The sequence below is a fragment of the Panthera uncia genome (assembly GCF_023721935.1).
Source record: "Panthera uncia isolate 11264 chromosome B2 unlocalized genomic scaffold, Puncia_PCG_1.0 HiC_scaffold_24, whole genome shotgun sequence".
Taxonomy (NCBI): domain Eukaryota; kingdom Metazoa; phylum Chordata; class Mammalia; order Carnivora; family Felidae; genus Panthera; species Panthera uncia.
Window position 1 is genome coordinate 24,195,461 of NW_026057580.1, and position 27,180 is coordinate 24,222,640.

Genomic DNA, 27,180 nt, shown 5'->3' on the forward strand with positions numbered 1-27,180 from the left:
ACTAGACTAAATATTTTGCATTCCTAGACGCTGGAGAAATGATACAAAATAGCTTGAGGTATTTTATGAACTGAAGTACTTCATTATCTAAGACAGGCTACAATTCTCACCAGGGCTAGCATGGAAAAACGTGAAACACTGTAACATACACCACAAAAGATAACATTAGACTTCCAACATTTCAGAATTAAAATCAAAGAGAAGAATACTAATTACTCATGGGGGGTTTTTTTGATCATCATACTTAGGGATTATTAATGATTCAATAAATGCCAGACTTTGTTTTTAAAAAAGAAAAAAAGAAGCATGGCTATTAAGGAATTCTAACTTGGAATGGTTTAATAACTTCCTTTGTACAAGTGAGTACAATATTAACTTGATAAAATCAATATTAGGAAAGAAAAAAAACACAACTTTCATGAAATACACACTCTCTTAAAAATGAAACTCTGAACTTTTAAATTTAATTTTGACAGTTACAAAGAGAAATGCTCTATTAAACTCTTCATCATCAAATATTTTGAGAAGCAAAAGCATATGAAATAATTGTGGAAGATACACTATTAGTTGGTATCTAGCTCTTGAAAAAAGGACTGGAGATTATTTGCACAATCAAGAGAAACCTTCTGTGTATAGTGACTATGGAGAAGAATGCAGAGTTAAGAAACTTGAGTTCTGTCATTTAGACACAGAATCTACTTTTTTTTCAAGTATTAACAGCATCCAGGTATTTTTCAACATGAATATACATTTCTGTAACACTCTGTTTCAGTTAAATGATGGATGCACCATAATCTATTTAACCAATTCCCCAATATTAAACAATTATACTTGTTCCCAACTTTTTATCATTATTATATACAGTGCTGTAAACGACACCCTTGTTAGCCCTTTGTGTACGCTTATTTTCCCTTATAATAAATTTTTACAAATGAAATTTCAGTCAACATGAAAAAATACATTATCCTGCAAAAAGACTGTATCATTTTTAGTATTAGCAAGGATATTATTTGAAATAGCACAACATGAAACACATTTAGATCTAATTTTTAAGTATTTGTATTTTATAACCATATATAGAAATGTATATATCTGTGTGTATATGTATACATATATACATACACACAGCACACAAATACATCTCTATTATATAAGCAGTATCTGTTTAAATACTGTGCTTATTTATTTATTGCTATGGTTAAAAAAAAACTGTGTCACATAAAAATTACCATCTTAACCATTTTTAACTATGAGTTCATTAGTATTAAGTATACTCCCATTGTTGCACAACCAATCTCCAGAACTTCTTCATCGTGCAAAACTGAAACTCTGTACCAATTAAACAACCATTCAGTTCCTGCCCCCACCTCCACCTGCCATCCCTGGAAACTGCCATTCTACTTTCTGTTTCTATGAATTTGACTAGTGTAGATACTACATATAAGTGTTATCATACAGTATTTGTCTTTTTGTGACTGGCTTATTTCACTTAGCATAATGTCCTCAAGACCCACCTATGCTGCACAACGTGTCAGAATTTCCTACTTGTTAAGGCTGAATAATAGTCTACTATATGTACAAACAACATTTTGTTTATCCACTCGCCCATCAATGGACATCTGGGTTGCTTCCAACTCCTAGCTATTATGACTAGGCTGCTATGTAAAATACTGTGCTTATTTACAAATATTTATAAACACAGTAAAATCCTTTATTAGGAGTCCTTGGCACAAAGAATTCCAATTATTTTATTAAGAAGAGCAGATAATTCCACTTTATATGGCTTACAACTTCACCCTACAGAGGCAGGGGGGTGAGGGATGGTACAGAAAGAGACAGGAAAGTCTATCCCTTCCACCTCTCAGCCCCCAGAGTTCTCATATTGAGCATGGAATCACTGAGTCACTACCGGGAACAGGAACTCTTCCTTGCCTGACCTCAAAAGGTATCAGGCTTCAGCCTCTACCAGATGGAGTTCCAGCAGTCCACCTCCAGCTAGAGACACTCCCTCACTTCTCCGTATGCACAGGCTGCTCAGTGGGTGTTCAGATCACACTTCTTGGAGACTGTCCTGTTACTCTTCCTGGCCATGCTTTCACTTGCTAACATTGGGAATCCATTACTTCTCCAGAGCTGGTTATCTCTGACTTGCCAGAAGGTTAAAATAAAATTTTTTTTTTTTTGTCCAATCCCTATGGTTTCTCACTTATACTTACTATCTACTATGACAGACAGTAGGTGCTATGATGCCCGTTTTACAAAAGAGAAAAAAATAAGGTTCAGAATGCATTAGTCATTTACCCAATGTCACAAAATTTTATTAATTTTTTTTATTACGTTTCTTTATTTTTGAGAGGCAGAGAGAGACAGAGCATGAGTGGGGGAGGGGCAAAGAGAGGGGGAGACACAGAATCCAAAGCAGGTGTCAGGCCCTGAGCTGTCAGCCCAGAACCCGATGCAGGGCTCATACCCACAAACCATGAGATCATGACCTGAGCCGAAGTTGGACACTCAACCGACTGAGCCACCCAGGCGCCCCCCAATGTCAAAAAATTTGAATAAGCCACACCAAACTTGGAAATTAAGTCTATAAAATTTAAAGCTTATAGTCTTTTCACTATTTTATGTTACATCTTACAAATTCTCTTGTTAATTCTGTCACTAACACCTACGGCAGATAAAAACCATTATTCTCAGAACATCAAGTTTACACACTTTGGACACTTTCTCATTTAGAAATCTACAGAGAACACATACCTTTTTCCTCTTTTTGGGCTACGTCTAAGAATATGTCATCAGTAACTAAATATATCTGCCCTGTTATTTACTTTAATTTGTTCAGAAAGAAACTACATTGTGCTAGTTGGCAAGTTAGAAACAAAACATGTTTCATTACCTTATTTTCTAAATTACTCATGAGCTTAAAACATAGCATTAACCATATCCCTGGGTGAAGGAGTCTGTAACTGCATTAAAAAATAAAATAATAAAAATAGGTTTGTACTAACCCAAGAAACCTAAATGTACCCAAAGATTACAAAGACCAAACAAAAGAAAGCAGCCAGATGCTTTCAACAAAAGAAATGCCCATTTCCCTGCCCTTGGCCCATAATACCAAAGGTACTTTGCTCAGAAGCTGCCCAACAGGAATGCTACTTATTAGAGAGTAATAATCAACCTAATAAATTCTTCCACACTTGAGAAAGTTTAAGGTGAGAGATAAGAAGCAGAGACACCTAGAATGAACAAGAAAAACCATTCTAGGCCAAGAGAACAAGCCAAAGGCTGCCTTATATCCAAGGCCACAATGTATCCTCACACTAAATCCTTTATCCTTTAATCCTTTTCCAGTAGTCTGAGTGAAATCTCTGTTCCCTGAAACCAAGTAAAATTGGTAAGAATAAGGTGCAGTAACTGATGCACTATTTTATATATGCTATAGGAGACAGCAATTGGGGAAACATATGAATGTTTCTGGGAAGCATGAAGAAAGAATGGGAGAAGGTAAAGGGTCCCATGGTATTAGATTTGAATAGTGAGTATCAGTAATAAATTTATGATTTGTAAAATAGACATCTATATCCTATTTCTATTAAAAGGACCTAGAAACAATGATGACCAGGCAGCATTAAGCACATCTAGTGTCCAGATCTTGATTATGAAATACAAAGCCCCGTTGAAATAAACTAGAACTCCTTAGAGAAATAATTGATTCCAGATCTGGGGCAGGGAAAGCACAAAGTGAGCTTGAAACATCTTGTTATTCCAGAAAGCAAAGAAATGCTTAAAGATTAATAAGAACATAGTAAAAAGACCCAGAAGTCAGCTTCAAGGAACTCCCACTAGTTCAACTTTGGACAATTCAAGCATCAAAAGAATAGCAATGGCAATGGATTCTAACACACTGAATAAAAAAAGAAAACATAAGTCAACAGTGAAGTTTAAAAACAAAAAAACAGGGAGTGGGGCAGGGGCAACAGGGGACAAAGGAAAGCTATTCTTTACAGAAGAATGCCAGCTAATAAATGAGAAAGAAATTTTTACTATTAGATAATTGAATCAGGCAAGGATCAAGGATCCTAATCATTGGGTAAAAAGCTACTGGGGAAGACGATATGTACAAACTACTCACAGATAATGCATTAATTATAAGAGAGAAAAAGTACCCAAAAAGGATATTATTACAATGGAGACCTGGCAGATAACACCTTAATTAAGTGATCAGATTTAATGGGATATACCGGCATGTATCTCCTGATATAATCCAGTAAGAAATACACCCTATCACCTCTACAACATTTTTGTGGAAAATGTTTAACCTGAATCCAAACATGAGGAAATGATTAAAAAAAAAAAAAAAAAAAACAGACTGTGGAACATTCTAAGACAATTGATAAGAAGGCACCTTTTCTAGAATAAATGAGACTAAAGATATACACTAACCAATACAACATATGATCCTTATTTAGATCTTGGGAGTCCTAAGGAATAGAAAAGAATTAGGTAGCTAAAGGTTGGAGAAATCTAGGAAATACGATTATAGACAAGTTTCTTAGGGATGAAAATGGTATCACAATTAGGTAAAAGAATGTCCTTATTCTGAATACATACACACATAATTATTTGGGGACAAAGTATCATGACATATAAATTTAATTTTTAATGATTCAATAAAAATTAAAAATAAGGAGACGGCACACCAAAATGTTACCAATCACTAAACCTAGGTGAAGGGTATACACAGTATACATTCTTTCAAATTTTTCTATAGATTTTAAGTTTTTCAAAATAAAAAAATGGAGGGAAAGCAATCTACCCACAAAGAAGTCTAACAACCAAAAGAGGTTCAGAGATAGAACACTATGCTTTGAAGAGGAGAAAAATATTTGCAGGGGTGCCTTGGTTGGTTAAGCATCTGACTCGATTTCGGCTCAGGTTATGATCTCATGGTTCATGAGCTCAAGCCCCGCATCAGGCTCTGCAATGACAGTGCAGAGCCTGCTTGGGATTCTCTCTCTCTCCCTCTCTCTCTCTCTCTCTCAAAATAAATAAATAAACTCAAAAAAAAAAAAGAAAACCATTTGCAAAAAGAAAAAAGTTTTCTGGTTAGTGTAAACATTAAAAATCTAGTTTATTCTCATTTCAGCAAATACGTTGTGATTTAAGACCTGCTTTCTGGGGCACCTGGGTGGCTCAGTCGGTTAAGCGTCCGACTTCAGCTCAGGTCACAATCTCGCGGTCCGTGAGTTCGAGCCCCGCGTCAGGCTCTGGGCTGATGGCTCGGAGCCTGGAGCCTGCTTCCGATTCTGTGTCTCCCTCTCTCTCTGCCCCTCCCCCGTTCATGCTCTGTCTCTATCTCAAAAATAAAATAAAACGTTAAAAAAAAATTAAAAAAAAAAAAGACCTGCTTTCTAAGCTTCTGCACAGCAAAGGAAACAATCAACAAAACTAAAAGGCAACCAACGGAATGGGAAAAGATATTTGCAAATGACATATCGGACAAAGGGCTAGTCCCAAATCTATAAAGAGCTCACCAAACTCCACACCCGAAAAACAAATAACCCAGTGAAGAAATGGACAGAAAACATGAATAGACACTTCTCTAAAGAAGACATCCAGATGGCCAACAGGCACATGAAAAGATGCTCAACGTCGCTCCTCACCATGGAAATACAAATCAAAACCACACTCAGATATCACCTCACGCCAGTCAGAGTGGCCAAAATGAACAAATCAGGATACTATAGATACTGGAGAGGATGTGGAGAAATGGGAACCCTCTTGCACTGTTGGTGGGAATGCAAACTGGTGCAGCCACTCTGGAAAACAGTGTGGAGGTTCCTCAAAAAATTAAAAATAGACCTACCCTATGACCCAGCAGTAGCACTGCTAGGAATTTACCCAAGGGATACAGGAGTACTGATGCATAAGGGCACTTGTACCCCAATGTTTATAGCAGCACTCTCAACAATAGCCAAATTATGGAAAAAGCCTAAATGTTCATCAACTGATGAATGGATAAAGAAATTGTGGTGTATATACACAATGGAGTACTACATGGCAATGAGAAAGAATGAAATATGGCCTTCTGTAGCAACGTGGATGGAACTGGAGAGTGTTATGCTAAGTGAAATAAGCCATACAGAGAAAGACAGATACCGTATGTTTTCACTCTTAGGTGGATCCTGAGAAACTTAACAGGAACCCATGGGGGAGGGAAAGGAAAAAAAAAAGAGAGAGGTTAGAATGGGAGAGAGCCAAAGCATAAGAGACTGTTAAAAACTGAGAACAAACTGAGGGTTGATGGGGGGTGGGAGGGAGGGGAGGGTAGGTGATGGGCATTGAAGAGGGCATCTTTTGGGATGAGCACTAGGTGTTGTATGGAAACCAATTTGACAATAAATTTCATATATTTAAAAAGAAAAAAAGGACCTGCTTTCTAAACTTGAACAAATATGCAGTGAAGAATGTACACATTGCCCCTGACACAGAAGTAATAAGTAAAATGCCCCCCCCAAAAAATTGTATTTATTAAAAGTTCCTTAAGATCCTGTACCAATTCCCTAAAGGTCTTAAAATGAACTATTACATTATAGAGTCTATACTTTAAATGTACAATGAAAAAATAGATAGGAGTTGTAATCTATGAGTATTCTTTGTGACATCTGGTTGAGGTACACATGAGATTGAGAAAAGAGAATGTTTAAAAATCCTAATATAGTCAATGAGTGATTTAAGGATAATAATTCAAGCTCTTTCGTTGAAACTGCACAGTGTTTTTGTTGTTGTTGTTTTGTTTTTTAAAAATTTTTTTTAAGGTTTATTCATTTTTCAGAGACAGAGCATGAGCGGGGGAGGGGCAGAGAGAGAGAGGGAGACACAAACTCCAAAACATGCTCCAGGCTATGAGCTGTCAGCACAGAGCCCTACGCGGGCCTGAACTCACGGACAGCAAGATCATGACCTGAGCTGAAGTCAGACGCCTAACCGACTGAGCCACCCAGGCGCCCCCCCCCTTTTTTTTAATTTTTTGAAACCGCACAGTGTTTTTAAGGTTTCTAAACTAAACATTTTATTTTAATACAGGCTGTCAACCTGCATTGCAGCAGAAGACTTTAAATAACTTTTCCAAATTTAACTTTCAGTCCTACTAATTACAGCATGATCCTCCACCAAAGAACAGCAAACACCAGCTATTGCCAGACCTCTACAGACATTACATTTACCAAGTAATCTGAAATCCAGAGTTGACATGCAAAATGGAATCATTATGACAGTCTAAAGCCTTTCTCTATCTCTTTATATTTCATTTACAATCACATTACTTGTTTCTGATTGAATAGGTCAAATTGAACTAACAGCTTACCTCCCCTCTCTGCTGAAAACACATTACACTGACAGTAATTGGATCTGTTTGTAGGATACACCCCAAAAACAAGGAAAAAGGAAAAGAAATTGTTAAAAAAAAAAAAAAAAACATTTGGGAGCTAGAAAGCAAACGGACTGGTGGTACCTGAACTAACAGAGAACTGAATCCTAAGCCAGTCCTGAGGAAAGCTGAGAGAACGAACCTGATTCATACCTTGAAACTCCCAAAAACCACACCAGAAATTCATGGTACCAGGTAACCTTGGAAATTACGGTGGAGGTGGGACTTGAAACAGATGGGCAAGGTGTAAGAAGCAGATTTACCTCCCTCAGATGATTTCCCAACCCCCAAAAGGCGAGATTTATTGTCTGGAGAGAGTGAAACAGAGACAGGGTCTCTAATCTGCATGACGAGACACAGATAAGACAGGAGACTAAGTATGAGTTCATATACTAAAAACGAACAGCTTCCAACCATCTCCTGCCCACTCAGTTCCTTCAGCTGGAGTTGAAAGCATTATTCTCTGCGGAATCTGACCAGCCCATGACAGAGGACCTTGAGACACTGATAGCAAGGTTCCCCACAGCACAATGGCCCAGGCAGATTATTCCACAGTAAAGGCTAAGACTGACAAGTCTATCACACAGCCACAGCTTCCACAGTCAGCTTTTAAACATGAGTAAGCAGGCAGCCAAGGAAAACTTCTGAGGAAAGCCTTGAATGTTAAAGGAGGGGACTAAAACAAGTAATAGATTTTTAAAAATTAACTTAGAGCAGGGGTGCCTGGGTGGTTCGGTCAGTTGTGTATCCAACTCTTAATTTCGGCTCAGGATGTGATCCCAGGGTCATTGGGTTGAGCGCCATTTGCAACAACACGTATGAACCTTGAGAGCATTATGCCAAGTAAAATAAGGCAGGGAAACACAAATGTATGATCTTACTTATATGTGGAGTCTAAAATAACCTAACTCGGGGCACACCTGGGTGGCTCAGTCAGTTGAGCGTCTGACTTGGACTTCGGCTCAGGTCATGATCTCACGGTCCATGGGTTCGAGCCCCGCCTCGGGCTCTGTGCTGACAGCTCAGAGCCTGGAGTCTGTTTCAGATTCTGTGTCCCCTTCTTTCTCTGCCCCTCCCCCACTCATGCTCTGTCTCTCTCTGTCTCAAAAATAAATAAAAACATTTAAAAAAGAAAAGAACCTAACTCAACAGAAACAGAGAGTAGACTGAATGGTTGCCAGGGGGTTGAGGAAATGGGGAGATATTGGTCAAAAGGTTACAAACTTTCAATAGAAAAATGAGTAAGCAGCATGGTGGCTATAGCTAATGCTATATTTCATACTTGAAGGTTGCTAAAAGAGTAAATTTTAAATGTTGTCATCACAAAAAAGAACATGCTAACTAACTATGTGAACTGAAGGATGTATTAACTAACCTTATTGTGGTAATCACTTCACAATATGTACATATATCAAATCATCACATTGTATAACTTAAACTTACACAAGGATATATGTCAATTTTATCTCAATAAAGATCGGAGTCGGGGGGAGAATGTTAGTCCATAAAAAATGAATTCTTGGAAAATAAAAACAGAAACGAAAAATTTCAGTGGAAGGATTGAAAGGTCAAACTGAGGAAATCACTTAGAAACCAAAACAACAGGAATAAACTACAGAAAATAAGAGAGACAAGCAGAGGACCTACAAACAATACAACAGGGTAACTTGAGAAAAGGAAATAAAAAACTTCCCAAAATTCCTTTTGCCTTGTAGCATCTGAGACTGCAAGATGGGTCATCAGAAGCTCTATTGGGGCCATCCGAGGATATCTGGCCAGGGATCTCGCTCTTACTGTGTCTGCTCAAACTAGCACAATCTGATCCAGAAATACAGCCTCAATATGTACCGCCAGTGTTTCCATCAGTATGTGAAGGATATGGGCTTCTGTAAGGTGGATTAAGTGAATTTCCTTGAATGGGTCTTCTAAGAGATCTACCTGAAGTGCAGATACCCAAGATACCTGCCTTAATGCTAACTCATTGTACTTCAAATAAAAATACTTGAATTGTTAAGTACTCTAATGTGAAAAAACAACTTCCCAAAATTAAAGGATGTAAGTCTCCATATTGATGGGACAATGAAGTGTGTAGCTTGATGAATGAAAAGAGACCCACATCACAACATATCATCATGAAATTTTAGCATATTGGAGAAAAAGATCTTGAAACAGTAGTTCTCAGCCTTGGCTGCATATTTTAATTACCTAGGGAGCTTTATAGAATTACCATGTTTTGGCTCCCGTCCAGAACTACCTCAAAATCTCTCATACTAAGATTTGGTTTAAGTTCCCAAATGATTCTAAAGTGCAGCCAGGACTGCGAACCACCATCCTAAATTTGCCCTGAAGCTAAGGAAAAACAGAGAGAGAGAGAGAAGGAGGGAGAACAATTTTGAGATTTTTTAACAGCAATAATGAAAAGTCTAAAAGATAACACGTCAGCACTTTCAAAATTCTGAAGGAAAATTTATTCTGAATCTAGACAGTAGCAATTAAGTGTAAGCACATACCAAAAACTTTTCCAGAACACTGAGGTCTCACAAGATTATGTTCCCTGAATCTTTCCTCAGGATACTACTTACAAAGGTAGTTCACCAAAAGAAGGCTGTAAACCAAGGAAGAGGAAGGAATGGAATGCAGCAAACAAGGAACTAACACAGGGGCAGGCAAATGGTATCCCCAGAATGATGGATAAGTGCCCCAGAGATACAGGGCAACCAATCCAGAATGGATTCCCACAATTCTGTGAGGACAGTAAACAAAAAGATAAAATACCTCATGTATTTGAACATATTGAGAGAAAATTTTAACAACTGGGGACAATCTGGGGATGGATTTGTGATAAGTCCCTAGAAAACTAAGCAAAGAAGAAAGATAATTATTAACTCCAGAGAACACAAGAAGTTGTACAAGAAGAGAAAAGTCATCATATTTTACTCGGTGCCCTCAGTGTAAATAGCATTTACTAAACAATAATGTGAACACACAACAATGATCTGGACAAAAGAACGACACAACTACACTGGAGGACAGGATTGGGAGTGTGATGTGTCTGATGGCAGAAGAGGGTAGAGTGGGTTAAATGCTCACCCTCCACAGAGAGAATCCAATATACAATGCATAAAACAAAAAAACAATAAGGCAATCTAAAAATATATTATTTAATGATACAATTCAAATTCCAAAACAGACAGAAGTCTACAGTACTTGCCTCTAGGTACAAACAATAGTTGGGGTGGTGGGCATAAATGGTTATGGAAGGGACTGCTGGTTCTTGTAATAAGTTTTATAGAACTATTTCACTTTTAAATTACAAGAATGATCCATTTAAAAACGGATCCAATAAAAAATAAGACTAAATTATAAAAAACAAAAGCAGTCTATAAGCAAGGTACATCTTCATCTGTCACAACAAAAATAGAACATGTCTATAGACAGCATATTTTTTAAAATAACAATATAAACATTTCATTTGGAGACATGTATGTGGCCACCAGAAAAACTAAAACATGATTCCAAATGGCATTTAAGGACAAGGGAAGAAAAGGGAAGAACTCCAGAGCTGAAAACTATTCATTTTCATTACAAATCCTTCTGTACTGTTTGATTTTGTAACCATATGCATATATTATCATGTTTAAATAAAGAATGTATTTAAAAACATACTCCAAAAAAAGGGGTTTTTTAATAGTTTGCTATACTCACTGAAATTAACTTTAAAAGTTAAGTCTGTTGATACAATTCTAGCTCATTTTTCTAATTGATATATAGTAGTGCTCACTGCCCAATTATAAAATCACTTATTTATCCATTATAATATTGACAGGCATTTAGGTTATTTCCAAAGTTTCTCTATTAAAAGCAACAGGATTTGAAAAAACCTCTTATATCTACTTGTACACATGCAAGATTTTCATCTGCTCAGTTGTCTTCAGAAATTTTGTCCTGTGTGCCCCCAAAGAATTTTAACTCTTTACACATTTTCTAAAAACTGAACTCCAGACTTCATTCGGATTTCACTAGTTTTTTCATAAAGTCCTCTTTTTGCTCCAGGACCACATCCAGAGTGAAACAATGCATTTTTTTAGTTGTCCCATCTCCCCATCTCAAGGGCTATTTTTCAGTTATACTTGGGAGAAGCTTGTTTAAGGAATGTCAATTGCTACACTTAAGCAAATCATTTTACTCACCGAGACTCCGTTTACTTTGCTGTAAAGTGAAAAAATACCATTACTGAGAAGATCTAATAAAATAATGATATAAAAAGGCCCTTAAAACTTTGTTTTCTATATCAGGAGTATGTATTTGCTTAATATGTATTATTCACAAGCTAGACACGGATCAGAAATGTTCTCCTCTTACAAAACGTTCAGATAAAAATTAAAACCCTCCGAGAGTGCCAGGGTGGCTCAGTTAGTTAAACACCTAATTCAGGTTATGATCTCAGGTCATGATCTCACAGTTCGTGAGTTCAAGCTCAACATCGGGCTCTGCGCTGATGGTGCCCAGCCTACTTGGGATTCTCTCTCCCTCTCTCTCTCTCTGCCCCTCCCCTACTTGCATGCACGCTCTCACCATCTCTCTAAAAAAATAAATAAATAAACTTAACAAAAAACTAATACCCTCCTTTTCCCCTAGAACATGCAACTTCATCTTTGTAACTACATGGAGAAACCAAAGACTCTTGACGTATTCATAAAGGGTTTCTACATATAAAATTGTTGAAAAACTCTTAGGAAAAAGAATCATAACGATGAGTGAAAAGAAATGACATGAAACTTACTAAGTGTTCTAATCTTAAGGACATGTCACATAATAAACCTTAAGGGAGAAACTAAAGCTGATTCCTAATTTCGTTTTTTTTTTAATTTTTTAATGTCTTTATTTTTGTTTTTGAGAGAGAGCGAGAGAGCAAGCAAGCGAGCACGAGCAGGGGAGGGGCAGAGAGAGAAGGAGACACAGAATCCAAGGCAGGCTGTAGGCTCTGAGCTGTTACACAGAGCCTGACAGACCCAGGGCTCGAACTCACAAATGGCGAGATCATGACCTGAGCCTAAGTCAGACGCTTAACCGACTAAACCACCCAGGCACCCTGCTGATTTCTACTTTCTTAACACTACTCTCAGTTTTACTTATTGTGTTTTCATTAATCTGTTTATATTTTATATTTAAGGAATAATCAGAAGACAGGTTTGAAAACAGCATTCTAAGTACAACGAATCATGACATGAACTCAATGACATTATAATGAGAAATATAAGGATTACATTTTCTGATGTCCATAGACTATGAGCAAAAAGGTTCTTAAATTTATGGATTCAAGTACCATTTGTCTTAAAACTCTTGGGAAAAGATATTTAAATAAATCATTTAAATTTGGTAAGAGGAACAAATTCAGCAAATATCACTTAAACAAAGTAGAGGCATGTAAGATTTTGATAAATATTTTTGTTTGGACTTTAATACCACTAGATTTTTTACAAACTCAGAACATCCTAGTAACACTCAACCACTGAAAAATATACCAAATATTGACTCTTCACTGCTAGCCAGACCCTAAGGACCTCAAGACAAAGACATCTTTTAGGACACACATGAGCTCATGGGAACATACTAACTTATCTCAGATAGCACATTGCTCTACTTTTTAGGAGCAAGACCTTTCCCTTGCTCTACACACATAACACCCATTGATATCCATGGGAGCCTGATGCAGGCAAAGAGCACCATGTGGCCTCTTCTAAAGAAAAAAATTTATGTCTGCTTTTGAATGCTGTTTGCCACCTGGCCTCTGGCCAAGCCAATATAAACATCACCATTCATGGAGTATTGGATATTTCCTTGTCTTCAGTGAATTCCAGACTTTTGAAAAGGTCAAAATTCAATTTGAAAAGAGGAAAATCATTATACTTAGGAAGGTCCAAGGCATAGTAAGAATATCATACAGTACAATACTGGCAAATGATCCAAAATACTGTAGCTGACATGAAAATCTATGCAATAATAGCTGCCATTTGGGGGTGTTTTTACTATGTGCTAAGCCCTAAGCTAACTGCTTTACATACATCATCTCATTTCATCCTCAAAAAATCCTGTAAGTGGATATTATCCATATTTTGCAGGTAAGAAAAGTAAAACTTAGGTACACTGGCAGAGCAAGGTCATAAAACCCTTGAGCTCTTAAAATACTATGGCATATTTACCACTGACTTTAAAACATGGACAATGACATTAGCTATTTGGAAATAGCCTATTCCTTTGGAAATTACTTTTAAAATTCATCCTATAACCTTAGTTGATACCTTGTTTTGCTTTCTAAAGGAGGCTTTTTAAAAATTTCCTCAATCTCTATAATAGCAACACTACTGCTTAAATATACCTTCAGTCTCTTAAGTGTTCAGGAGACTGCAAAATATAATAAAGGATGTATAAGATAGTCTTGGACTGAATCTGAGTGCTACCATCTTTTATTTAAATTCATCACTGCCATTTTCTTTTGATATAATTATCGAATCTCTACCAACCATTTTCCTGACAACCAGAGGCAGAACTCCTTTTCCCATCAGAAAGCTATGAGAAGAGAATCCATCTCATACAGCCCCTAATATGGATCTTACAAGCAGACCAAGCTGGCCAGCAAGTCCACATTCCTTCTAACACAGCAAGTGTTGAGCAAGTGCTCAAACATTGTTTAACAGTATTCCAAGATGTCACCCTCCTCTTATTAAAGCTTTAAGACAACTCCCTAGCATGCAGTGCCACAGGAATTTCTGTGGTTCATGGGGAATCTGGACAACACAGATACAATTTCTTTGTAACCCACTCTCCTAAAGTGGGGATCATGGTGTAGGAAACAAGGCAAGGTTTTCCCATCACACGAACACAAAGGGCTGAAGCCAAGGGCCGTGATCCCATTTCACGGAATCTCCTAAAGTCTTGAGTATCTAACACATGACCGAATTCAATCTTCAAGTTATTACAATTAAGTTGTTTTCTTCAGTGCATGAATCTGAACATCTTTAAATTAGATTTCATTCATGAAATCAAGTTATCAAGACACAGGCTACACTAATATATGTATACTCAATAATTAAGTAGCAAAACATGCCAAGGGCTCTAACTATAATTATTTTTTATCTTAAAGATTAAATGGATGGTAACCAGATATAGATCATCTGTGACTCTGCAATCTGAAGGATTTAGAAAATTTCCAAATTCTTAACATCAGGTTATTGCAATTACTTTTAAATTCAGTTCTGCAAAAATGGGTCATTAAACAACATGAAAAGTAAATGTTAAAAAAAAATACTTTAAGGTAGTTTTGGCCCTAGTTACACAGAAAACCGAGATAAGTGTTTTGGCAGCACTGAAATTTCTCATTAATATACCAATTTAAAAACAAAATACATGAAATATTGTATTGCTTACTCCAAAAAAATTCCCAACATCCTGGGGCTTTAAAATATATTATCAGTGTCTCCTGACAATTAAAATTTGACAAAGTAAAATACTTATTTCCCTTAAACCCACTGCAATAGTACATTTCTCAAGAAACATTAACACGGAAGACATAGTACCTAATGACCACACTGAAGTAGCTCCAGTAAATACATTTTCACAAAGGAGAGGATCATAACTGTATTAAACCAAATACAGACCCTCTACAGATCTTATGAGAGCAAGCCTTTTAATCTAATGATAATAATTATCAGTAGACCCTGACAAATAAAAATACTTTTTCCCCGTGCCTGATTCATAACTAGTAGAATCAACAACTTTTGCTACTATATTTTTGCAGGTAAAATTAAATTTTGGTTTCTACCTTAATGTTCTCTATATTCCCTTTTTACTTCTTATCTGTGCACTAATTTTCCCAGCAATATTTAATGTTATTTTTTTCCAAGTTTTGTGATCCTAAAAATCTTTATGATCTTGGGTTAGGCAAAAACTTCTTAAATAGGACATCAAAAGCATGAACCACACAAGAAAAAAAAAAACAGAAAAAGTGGACTTCATCAAAATAAAAAAAATTTGCTCTTCAAAATGGTCTATGTCATCCCTACTTCCATATACACCATGGCTTTTCCTGTAGCTTTTCTCCGGGGAGAGGGGAATGCACTAGTCTTTGATCTAGCAAGAATATCCAATCCACTTGGCAACTGCATTCTTTCCACTGGATGTTAATAAACTGACATCCTGGTTTATACATCAGTGTCCTGAGAGTGCATTTACCTGGAACGGGCCAGTCTTCCTGAGTGGAGACAAGGCTGTAGTCTCTACACCTAAAAAACTAAAACCCAAATCCTGGGCTACAGCAACTTCACCCAAGTAACACCCCAATGACTGCCAAACTAGCCATTCAAACCCCAGTAAAGTCTCCTATCTATTTTTTATCTATAATGAACAATACTTTTGCAAGCTGGTGCTCTAAGAAATCAACTGAAATTTCCTACACTGATTTTTTTCCCCCAAAGATACATTTTGCTTCAGTCTACTGAAATGGTTAATTTTAAATACATTTTAAAATTATTATCTTTTTTAATTTTAGAGAGAGCAGAAGTGAGAGGGGCAGAGACAGAATCTCAAGCAGGCTCCACACTCAACGTGGAGCCCAATGCAGGGCTCAAGCCCATGACCCTGGGATCATGACCTGAGCTGAAATCAAGAGTTTGAGCCACCCAGGCATCCCAACTCTTTTTTAAATTACTTCACATTTACAGAAAAGTTGCAAAAATAATAAAAGAATTTCTGTATACTCACATTCCCCTAAGTGTTAACATTTTACCATATTTTCTTTGTCTCCTCCTATCTATATCTATACCTATCTACCTAATCTATATCTATATATACACATGTGTATGTGTGTGTATAAAATTTTTAAACCATTTGAGAGAAAGTTACAGGCATGATTTCCCCTTACTCTTAAATACGTCAGTATCAATATCCTAAGAACAAAGATATGTAATAGTTGACTTTGATGTTAAATGCTCCAGCAAGTCTGAGAACAAAAAGAACAAAGAGAAGTGAACAGTTTGAAATAAAAACAAAGAAAACCAGAGTCATAAGTTACCAAAATCTGATATAGTTGAGGAAAAAAAAAACACCCTTACAATGCAGGTTTGCCATTATCATATAGGATAATGGACAAGATAAGTTCATTAATAATGGACAAGTAGGAAAAAAAATGGCCCACCATTTACCTAATATCTTGTGATCATTTCCTAAATTAAATAATGAAATTATACACAACTGCATCTAACCAGCATTTGTTTAACATAGAAAACTATGGACTATGGACTAGTGGTTACGAGAATCAGCATGAAACATCATTCTATTTATTAATGCTACTCTAATTAAGCTCATTTCACATAACTAGTAAAAAAAAAATATTCTACAGTACATTTTCCCTTAGTATGCTTCATTTGAGAGGTTTAAAAAAAAAGAACCACTGATATTTTTACAATTAGCAGATGGAGCACAATCTAATAATAGAAACTGGACATTTTCTACCACCTGCTGGTAGTCTGTGTTTATTAGTCAGTGATAAGGATTTCGGTAATTTCTGAATAATGGTTAGTAGGCAAATTTGTTGCATGAGGCCTAACATGAAGCAGATGCCAGACTGCAATGTGGATCCCATGGCGCTGTGTAGCCTTCTCTATTGCCCACCATCCTCTGTGGCTGCCTGTGATGTCAAATCACTCAGCATCTGATGGCAAAGGGAACAGCTGGGAGGCAGGAGTGTGTGAGGACTACCCACGCTATTGGCCCAAATCTCCGCACCCTCTCTTAAAAGGCACTAATCCCGCTTTTGCCCCCTAGATTTGCTCCTTTATGCTCTCCTTTAAGCTCCATGACACCATCCCACCCCAAATCCCCTCAATCTCTCCTCCTCCAAGTCAGTCCCATCAGTCACAAGTATTCCTGGAATGGGGCTGGCCTCAGGGAACAAACCTCAACTGCCCCTCCCTGAGTGAAGCATAACTTCTGGATGGCTCCATGCATCTTTTCCCATGGAGGTCTGAGGGTGCAGTCTGACAGGAGTCTAGGGATCTTTCAATTCTATATTAAACAAACCTGTTGCACAACCTAGCCATTTGGGTGGTAGCATAAATTAAATTTTAAAATATTGCCCCCCTTAAATTAATTTATTATGTAATAAAACATCAGAAACCCAAAAAACTAGAGCTTCCAGTATACTATCATCATAGCTCTACTTGAAAGAAAAATTGCAGGGGTGCCTGGGTGGCTCAGTCAGTTAAGCATCCGACTTCAGCTCAGGTGATGATCTCACGGTTTGTGAATTCAAGTCCCGTGTCGGGCTCTGTGCTGACAGCTCAGAGCCTGGAGCCTGCTTCAGATTCTGTGTCTCCCTCTCTCTCTGCCCCTCTCCCACTCGCACTCTGTCTCTCTCTCCCAAAAGTAAACATTAAAAATTTTTAAAAGAAAGAAAGAAAGAAAAAATGCAAATAATTAAAATATAAATTGACTGTTGGTTGGTGTCAGCACACAGTTAACACAACCTCCCATCTTCCACTTGGACAGCTGGTAAAAATCACAGTAAATGTTCCCAGTGCTGACTCACTTGGTGGCAGATTCTGAAAGCCTCAGTTAGGTCTACCACCCTGAACTAAGACTAGAAAAGAGACAGATTTTAGATAGACTTTCAATTCCAAGAGTTTAACTTTTAAAAATCTTTTTTCCAGGGGCACCTGGATGGCTCAGTCGGGTAAGTGTCTGACTTCGGCTCAGGTCATGATCCCATAGTTCAAGAGTTCTAGCCCCACGTCAAGCTCTGTGCTGACAGCTCTGTGGAGCCTGCTTCAGATTCTGTGTCTCCCTCTCTCTCTGCCTCTCCCCTGCTCACACTCTGTCTTTCTCTCTCAAAAATAAATTTTAAAAAATTTTTTTAATTTTTTAAATCTTTTTTTTGCTTCCTTTTCACATAACAAATTTCATGAACCATTAAATTTGGCAATTTTTTAGGAATTTAAAATATACCATTTTTATTTATCAATATTAATTTACTTTTGTATGTGTGTCTCCCAGTTGTACTTAATGTTAGGTTGAAGAAAATAAAAGAATGACAACCTATATATTCAGTAAGCAGCTAAAATGTGTATGTCTGCTAAAAACATATGTAATATTAACATCATATTTCTATGCAACATGATTTTGCCCACCAGACACTGTGGCATCTTATTAGTAACAGATTATAATGCCAGTCATTCATAATTATGCAACTCTAAACATCCTAATTTGCATTCAGTGATGGGTAAATGTTTGTGTGGTCTATGTAAAAAATTATTTTCCTATCTTTTAAGAACCTAATCATTTGTAATCCCCGTTCAGAAATTTCTGATCATTGCGTATAATGTTAAAGCAGGAAAGAACATTAAAAGTAACTTAGTATAGGGGTAGCACCTGAATGGCTCAGTCAGTTAAGCGCCAGACTTCAGCTCAGGTCATGATCTCAAGGTCAATGAGTTCGAGCCTCGTGCCAGGATCTGTGCTGACAGCTCAGAGCCTGCTTCAGATTCTGTGTCTCCCTCTCTCTCGGTCCCCCACCTCCACCCCATCCCCTCCCCATGCTCACACTCTCTCTCTCCTTCAAAAATAAGTAAACATTAAAAAAAAAATTAAATAAAAACAAAAGTAACAAGAAAATCCACTCACCAGATATGCTAAACTACTACCACAACAACAACAACAACAAAAAGTTAAGAGATTTACCCAAGGTCTTACAGTGAAGAAATAGCCATTTCAGGTCAACTCCAAGTACTTCCTGACCCCACGTTTCATTCCTACTGCTACATCATGTTGTCTTCATTAAAAAGTATAAGGACACAGGCCCCCCTCAGGCTGGAAAGCCTGAGCTTTACAAGGGACTGTGTCCAGACTTCCCCTGCAGCTGCTGGGGCAGCGCTGTCATCGTGGGGAAAGCCCCAACCTGGGGGATAAGCAGGAAGTATTAGGCCCCTGGTGGGGTATAAAACAGGAAGCCAAATCTTAGCTGACCCAAGGGAGGGATCCAGAGAAAAGCCAGCTCTTCTCCCCATGCTATATCCAGGTGTTTGATTTTTCTGAAAGGAACTAGGGGATGTACTCTTCCCACAGAAACCACAGGATGTTGTAAAACCAAAAGACACCTTGGCTTCCTAGCGCAGCAATTAAGGAAACATGCTATGTGGTACTGAAACCCTATCTAAAAAGAAACTTTGAAACAAATCCATTTGTTAATTAGATACTGTTGTTCATTTTAAATGGGGGGGAGGGGTGTTCTACAAGCTGATAATGAAACTGTGTGTCGACTTCATTTTCCCTTTTGCCAGGTAAACATAGTAAGTGACCTGATCTTTCTCTTTTTGGACAAGTCAGAATCTGAGATGTCAATGTCAAGGCTGTGTTGAAAACAGAAGAAAACATTCACTTGTCTACTAATGGATGCGATAAGGAACATGAACTCCTGGGTAAGCAAACAACAAACATGCTGCACTGCTTAATGATTATGGCAAATGACTGAAGTCTAACAAAAATTCTCAGCAGATGTGGGAGGCATATCTTTTTAACAGTTTATTTAATTTTAAATTAGGCTTTTCAACTGCTTGTTTGAAACCATTTTTAGTCTTTTAAAAATTTACTTTTTTAATGTTTTACCTGCTTAAGAAAAAGTAGATCATAACTAATTCTAATTAAGATGAGAATTTACCAATAAGCCTAGTTAAATTTTTTTCAGAAAAAAAGTCTAAAAAGTAGAAGAAAATATAAACTTGAAACATAAACTTTATTCCACAAAAGGAGAAAATATAGTGAGGTAGGCCCTATAAAACGCAAAATTTTTCAAAGGGCAAATCTAAACTAATATCTACTTGCCAAAAAACAGCTTTTAATATTCTAAAACATTTATGCTAAATAAAGTGGATTAATGTTTTAAATATGACAAATTATCAAAAACTCAAATTCCGCCATTAACAGTGAATTGAAAGAATCACATGTTTATCTTCAAACCTGAGAATAACAAATATTTACACAACCCTTGCTATAACTATACTCATTCAAGCCACTCATTTAAGAAACAAATATTTTTAAAATTCTGTTTTAATATATTTAATTCTTATGCTACTTAATATATTTGCCTAAATGAACTACAAATACTAAAAAAATTCCAGTTCTTTTATCCTCTATCAACCAATCTTTTACCAGACTACAAGTAGAATAAATGAAGTAAGTATCTTTCACTACTCATTTTTAAAAACTACTGAACCTAGAGGAACCTGGGTGGCTCAGTTGGTTAAGCATCCAACTCTGGATTTCAAGGCATGATCTCACGGTTTGTGAGTTCCAGCCCCGCATCAACTCTGTGCTGACAGCACGGAACCTGCTTGTGATTCTCTCTCTCCCTCTCTCTCTGCCCCCCCCCTCTCAAAATAAAAATAAACTTAAAAAAAAATCACTGAGCATAAACATGCTTTTTGTATCAATTCAAAATAAGTTGATTCCCAAAGAAAAAATGATTTAAGAATATGAATGCAATAACTGTGATGGTACCAACACACAAATGAAATTACTCATTATTATGTATTATACAAATGAATAGGTTTCTATAGGGAGAGTATGCTTCTATAGGACTTCATTTTTAAAGTATAACGTTCAAGTATGTGAAAAATGAGCAAAGAAAATAAGCTATTTTATTTTTATTATTACACAAGGTTTTTCTATATGAAATATGATGTTGTGTCTCACTAAAAAAATAAAAAGGAAAAAGCACTCTTTGATCAAAATCCTTCCACAAATCGAAGGATTGAGAGAATGACAGAATGCTTCTATTTGGGGATGTCAGTGAATTAAAAATCAGCAGAGACCATCCTGGTGACAGAAATAGCACCTGCTGCTAACAGTCCTTCAGAGCAGGATTTGACCTCCTATTAAGTCTATGACAGACCAAAGAAAACACTTAATTGAAGCCTATCTCTTCAACCCTGTTTGCAACACAGCAGTTTCTCCAACAACATTTGTCACAACAATAGTTACAGCTGTGCTTTCAGAGAAAGAAAACCTAATTGCACTGTACAATAGAAATATCAAAAAATTCTCTTAAGACATTTGCCAGCTGAGGAGAGGACTGGACTCCAAAGCTGATTCTAGAAATATATTTTGGTCAAGGTGTCTCATGATATTTTAGAAGTATAATTGCTCAGTCAAAATATTATTGAACAAAAATAGTCAGAGGCAAAGCACATGCTAAAGGGTTTTACTATTTGTTCACTGGTACATTCACCATGTATGTTGCAAAGATGATCTGAAGTTACTTGTAAGATTACAGCCAGATACCATAAATGAGAAATGGGACTGTGGTAAAGACAGCGTAGTGCAGGTGGGAGATGACGAGTACAGACTCCATAGGCAAAGAGCCTGCACTGGAATCACAGCCCTGCTGCTCACTACAATTCCTGTGTCATCTTGGGTAAGTCACTTACCCTCTCTGTGCACCCATCTCCTCATCTGTAAAATGAGCTCCCGGGGCCGTTACGTGGATTAACTTAACATACATAAAGCATTTACAACAGTACCTGGCTAGTAAAGAATTGCGTAGAAATGCTGGCGTAAAAGGGAGAGGTGGGGAGGAGAATAAGGTAGAATAGAAAATGTATCCACAAATAAGGCCAATGCACACAGCCCCTTATAACATATATGACTTGTTTTCAACTTAGCCATAGCTTTACCCATTACACCAAGGTATAAAAATTCAAAGCTAAAATTGGTGTGTTTAATACTCATTACATTTTTACAGGACAAGACATCTTTAGTAGATGGTGTCTATGCTGGCCAAATTAATTAAGCACGGTATTTACCCGGCATGAGTTTGCCAAAGAAGTTTGATCAATTCAGGAAATTTTTATAGCACAGTGGAAGTGTTCCACTTTGAACTGGGTGAAAGGTCTGTGCATGTGCCTTTAAAAACGATCACCACAAAGGGGAGAAAATACCTCTGAAGCCTAAATCTCAGCACCTCTGCTCTCCCAAATTTGGAGCTTGAGGCCATTTCAGAGGACAACAGGAGTGCAAATGAGGTTAAACTAAACAGCTAATCCTGAAAGTAAATTATAAAATATTGTAAACATCTGATTTCCCACTTTTTCCAATTTATTTTTTTTAACATTTATTTATTTTTGAGACAGAGAGAGACAGAGCATGAACGGGGGAGGAGCAGAGAGAGAGGGAGACACAGAATCGGAAGCAGGCTCCAGGCTCCGGGCCATCAGCCCAGAGCCCGACGCGGGGCTCGAACTCACGGACCGTGAGATCGTGACCTGAGCCGAAGTCGGACACTCAACCGACTGAGCCACCCAGGCGCCCCACTTTTTCCAATTTAAACACTTCAATCAATGATGGCCCAAACAGTATTTTCAATTATATTTCAATTTAAAAAACTCTGCAAAATTATATAAAATGTAGTATAATCTACTCGTACAAATATCTGCTAAATCTAGATAGATATGGACATTTAGGCCACAGTGATTATTCCATACAATTTAGGTATTTGATAATAAAACAGTGGAAGTTTATGGCCACATTCCCCAGCTCTGAACAAAGTTAAGACTGAATAATTTATTTAACTTTCCTTTCTTCCTCTGCTTTACATAAGAACTTAGGGGTTTCTAACAACAAAATGTCTATACAAGGAATCCCTGCGTTTTGACCAAAGGACAACTTTAAGGTAGGAAAATAAATAACACAAAGGAATATGCCCCCAATCTCATTAACGTCACAGTCCCACCCCTCTCTCCCTGACTGCTTAGTTCCAGTTTTATACCCCTATTTAATGAATTCGGTTCCATAGCATGAGATGAACCCAAAGTCACAGGGTGTAAGGTGTTAATGAACTGACAAAAATTTACAAACCTTGGGAAACTGCTTACCTGGTATTTTTCAGCTTCCTATAAAAATCAACCTAATGCAAAGTCATTTGATACTCCCTCAGAAGAACAGGGAGACCTGTGTTTCTACAGCTCCTTTATTATACATGTCCCACTTTCAAGGAGAGGAGGCTGCACCATTTATAGACTCAGGCAAGTACACAGAGTTAGCCAGGCACCCAAGAGCTATGGCATGTGTAAAGAAACTTATCTTCATCCCTCAAGTATTATTATAGGCCTATGGTTCAACTGCATAGCAACAGCACTCTACTGTAATTGCTCTGCTTGCTCATTATAAGCATCCTGGCAGATTATTAACAGACCTTATCTATGAGAAAACAGTACGAAAGGAATCCCCTATTCTCTTGCAGGGCTGTGGTGGTGACAGTAAGCAGGAAACACTCAATGAGGCTCAAAGGTTCAAGCCTGATCAATCTATGCCTCCCTTAATTTCAAATTTCATATATTTTAAGTAGAAAGAGAAACTGGTTTTTTTTTAAGTTTATTTATTTATTTTTGAGGGGTGGGAGACAGGCAGATAGAGAACGGGAGAGAGAATCCCAAGCAGGCTCCACACTGTTAGCACAGAGCCCAAGGCAGGGCTGGATCCATGAACCATGAGATCATGACCTGAGCTGAAATCAAGAGCTGGACGCTTAACCGACTGAGCCACCCAGGTGCCCAAGAAACTTTTTAAGGTTTATTCATTTTGGGGAGACAGAAAGGGCGGGGGGGTGCAGAGAGAGGGAGACACAGAATCCGAAGCAGGCTCCAACCTGTCAGCACAGACTCTGACTCAGGGCTCAAACTCAAGAACCATTAGATCATGATCTGAGCTGAAGTCGGGACACTGGACGGACTGAGCCACCCAGGCGCTCTGGAAGCTGTTGTAACCAGACACTTCTTTTTTGCTTTTTTTATATACTCTCCAAGGTCTTTACACTATATATAAAGTGTAGCTTGTCAGAAATAATGTTCATATAAAAATTTTTTAATTCTGTCCAAGATCTTTGTGGTCTCTTCTTACTTCTAATTCCACACTGTTCTAAAAACCAAGTACAAATTCAGCCTTGTGAGATCCTGTGCAGAGAACTCATCACCAAGCAATGTCTGGACTTCTGACCCATGGAAATTGAGACAAAAAATGGGTGTTGTTTTAAGCCACTTGGAAAAAAAAAAGGAATTAAATAGATACTGAAAAACAATGAGAAAACAAAAGAAGAAGAAGAAGAAGAAGAAGAAGAAGAAGAAGAAGAAGAAGCAGCAGCCTAAAAAGTACTTATAAGAAAATTTCAAAGAGGACTATTACTTTTCACTTTGGCATCTCCCTTTCTAAAGATACTTCTCTTCAGGTAACCTTACTGATCTAATCATTTCCTTGGATGAAGAATTTATTTTTAAAGGCAACTTCACAGTTTAAACCAACTGAGAAAACAGCATAGCCTTTCCAAGTGAATCTAAGGGACATTTGATTTTATTTTTCTTTTCAGAAGAAAACAAATTATATTGTTTATATTGCAGGTTGGATATCTGAAAAACAATTTGAGAAAATGAGACTTTTGATGAAGTACTGTGAGATAAACATTCGGTTTTATTTTTTTTTTCAATAGCAATAGTATTTTATTACTAACCTCTATGGCAAGAAATGAAGTCATATTTCCTTTGACTATTTGCCCCCATTCTTACTCAAAACAGCATAATACAAATTAGCCAAACTTATCATATTTTATTTTTTATTAAATATTTTTGTGTTAAAGGTAATCATGATGATTTTTCTAAAGGTTAGTGGACATCACCTCTGGTCTCCATTATGATCAACTAATATAGGAAAAGTTATGCTATCTGGTATTTTACCAGAAACTTCTAAAACTTTCTGTGGCAGGCAGAATAAAAGTCCCCCAATAATACCCACATCTTAATCTTGCAGAACCTGTAAATACCTTACTTTACATGGCAAAAGGGACAGTGCCATTGTGATTAAGTTAAGGATCCTAAGGTAAAGAGACTATCCTGGATCATCCAGCTAGGTCCAATATAATCACAAGAGTCTTCGTAAGAAGAAAGCAGGAAGATCAGAGTAAGAGAAGATGTGACAAAGAAACAGAAGTGTAAGTGATGTGGCCATGAGCCACAGAATTGAGGGCACTTTCTAGAAGCCAGAAAAGGCAAGGAAACAGATTCTCTCCCCTACAACATCTAGAAGAATAGTTTTGCTGACAGTCTGATTTTAACCTCTAAGACCTATTTTGGACTTCTGATCTCTACAACTATAGGATACCAAATCTGTATTATTTAAGCTAGTACAATTGTGATGATATATTATAGAGCAGAAGGAAACTAATACAACTTCCTTCCAGGGCAAACTGTCAATTTTTTTTTTTTTAATAACAAGAATCATGCTATTATGAAAGGAAGGGCCAGAGGAAGGAAAGAGGAGAGCAAGGTTTCTGCCTCCTAAAGGTTCAGCAAAGGACACATTAACATGAATGTTTTTATCTTTTAACGTATCATTCTGTGGCACCACGAGAAGTCACAAGACAAACCAAATGGGGCAAGAGTCATTAACCTTTTCAATATTAAATACCCTTTTTACTTCAGCTTGTGCCCCACCCTTCATGAGTCCCATGAAGAAGAGTGTCATCTCCCAAATGAACTACATTTAACAAATAATTTTCCTTTTTAATTTGATATACTGTACTGTCAAGCAGATATGGTGATCAACCTAAAAACTCAGAGTAAATTAATATAACTCTGCCAAAAACAAAGCAACCTGATAATCTGGCCAACCTTATTTGGGATGTTTCTAGAATACAGAGAAGGGTCCTAATCCCAAGGGTTTCAAGTACTCTGATGTATAACCACCTACACAGAGCAATATCACCACCTTTTAGTGAATTGCACATTTTCTAAAGGAACCAGTTCTCCACCACCTCCCCCCATCTTTTTCCAGCTGCTGAATAAAAGAAAGCTTTTACTTTAATGATAATACATGTACACACTTAGCACTGGATCTGACCCTGGGTCATCATCCAATTAATATTTGTCTCTTTTCCTCTTTTACCCCCCCCCTTATTGCCTTTTCCATCTTCAGAATGATATACTACAGCAAATCCTAGATGACATGTATATCAACACAACAAAAACATTTTGTTCAAACCAATTCAGAAGTCTCACATTCCTAATCTCCAGAATTCATCTGTCAGCACCAAAAACGTTATTCTGATATGCTTCATCATTCCTGAAAATAATTCACAACATCCACCAGAAGTACAAGTGAGCTCTGAAATGGCCAAAACAACACTGACCAGAGAGAAGGAAGAGATGGACAACTGGGGAAAACCGCAGAGTGAAGCATTAGTCATTTAGCCATCCAGGGGAGACTGTACATTCGTCAAAAAGGTCTTCAGAAAAACAGCTCAATGAAGTAACACATTACTACTTCTAACTTAAAGGTTCTAGGAATTATACAGCAATTTCTTATAATTCCACTATGTCTCAAATTTAGGAGTATCAGTTTTACTTACTGAAATTATATAAGACAGCATATATTGATTCTTAATTATAATTAAGGAAAAAATAATTTATTGGGCCTCTTCATCCTTATTTGAACTTAGGGTTTTGTAATAATGTCTCTAACAATATAATCAGAAATGCCTTTTTAAAAAATGTCAATTCTTTAAGGCAACATTAGGAAACAGCTTTATATACGCAAAGGTCAAGAAATCTTTATATATGCTTCATTAAGACAAGTCAAAAATTAACAGGTGCTAAAATAGTATTTATGGAGCCCCGCTGTGTGTCAGGCACTCTGCAAGGGTTGGGTTACTATTGTGA

At 37.1% G+C, this 27,180-nt stretch overlaps 1 protein-coding gene and 1 pseudogene across 20 annotated transcripts in view; one reads left to right on the forward strand and one right to left on the reverse strand.

The window, feature by feature from the left end:
- Positions 1-27,180, reverse strand: part of DST (dystonin) — a 493,789-nt gene that overhangs the window by 314,248 nt on the left and 152,361 nt on the right. The window lies entirely within an intron of this gene.
- LOC125937917 (40S ribosomal protein S29-like) lies at positions 8,603-9,571 on the forward strand (annotated as a pseudogene).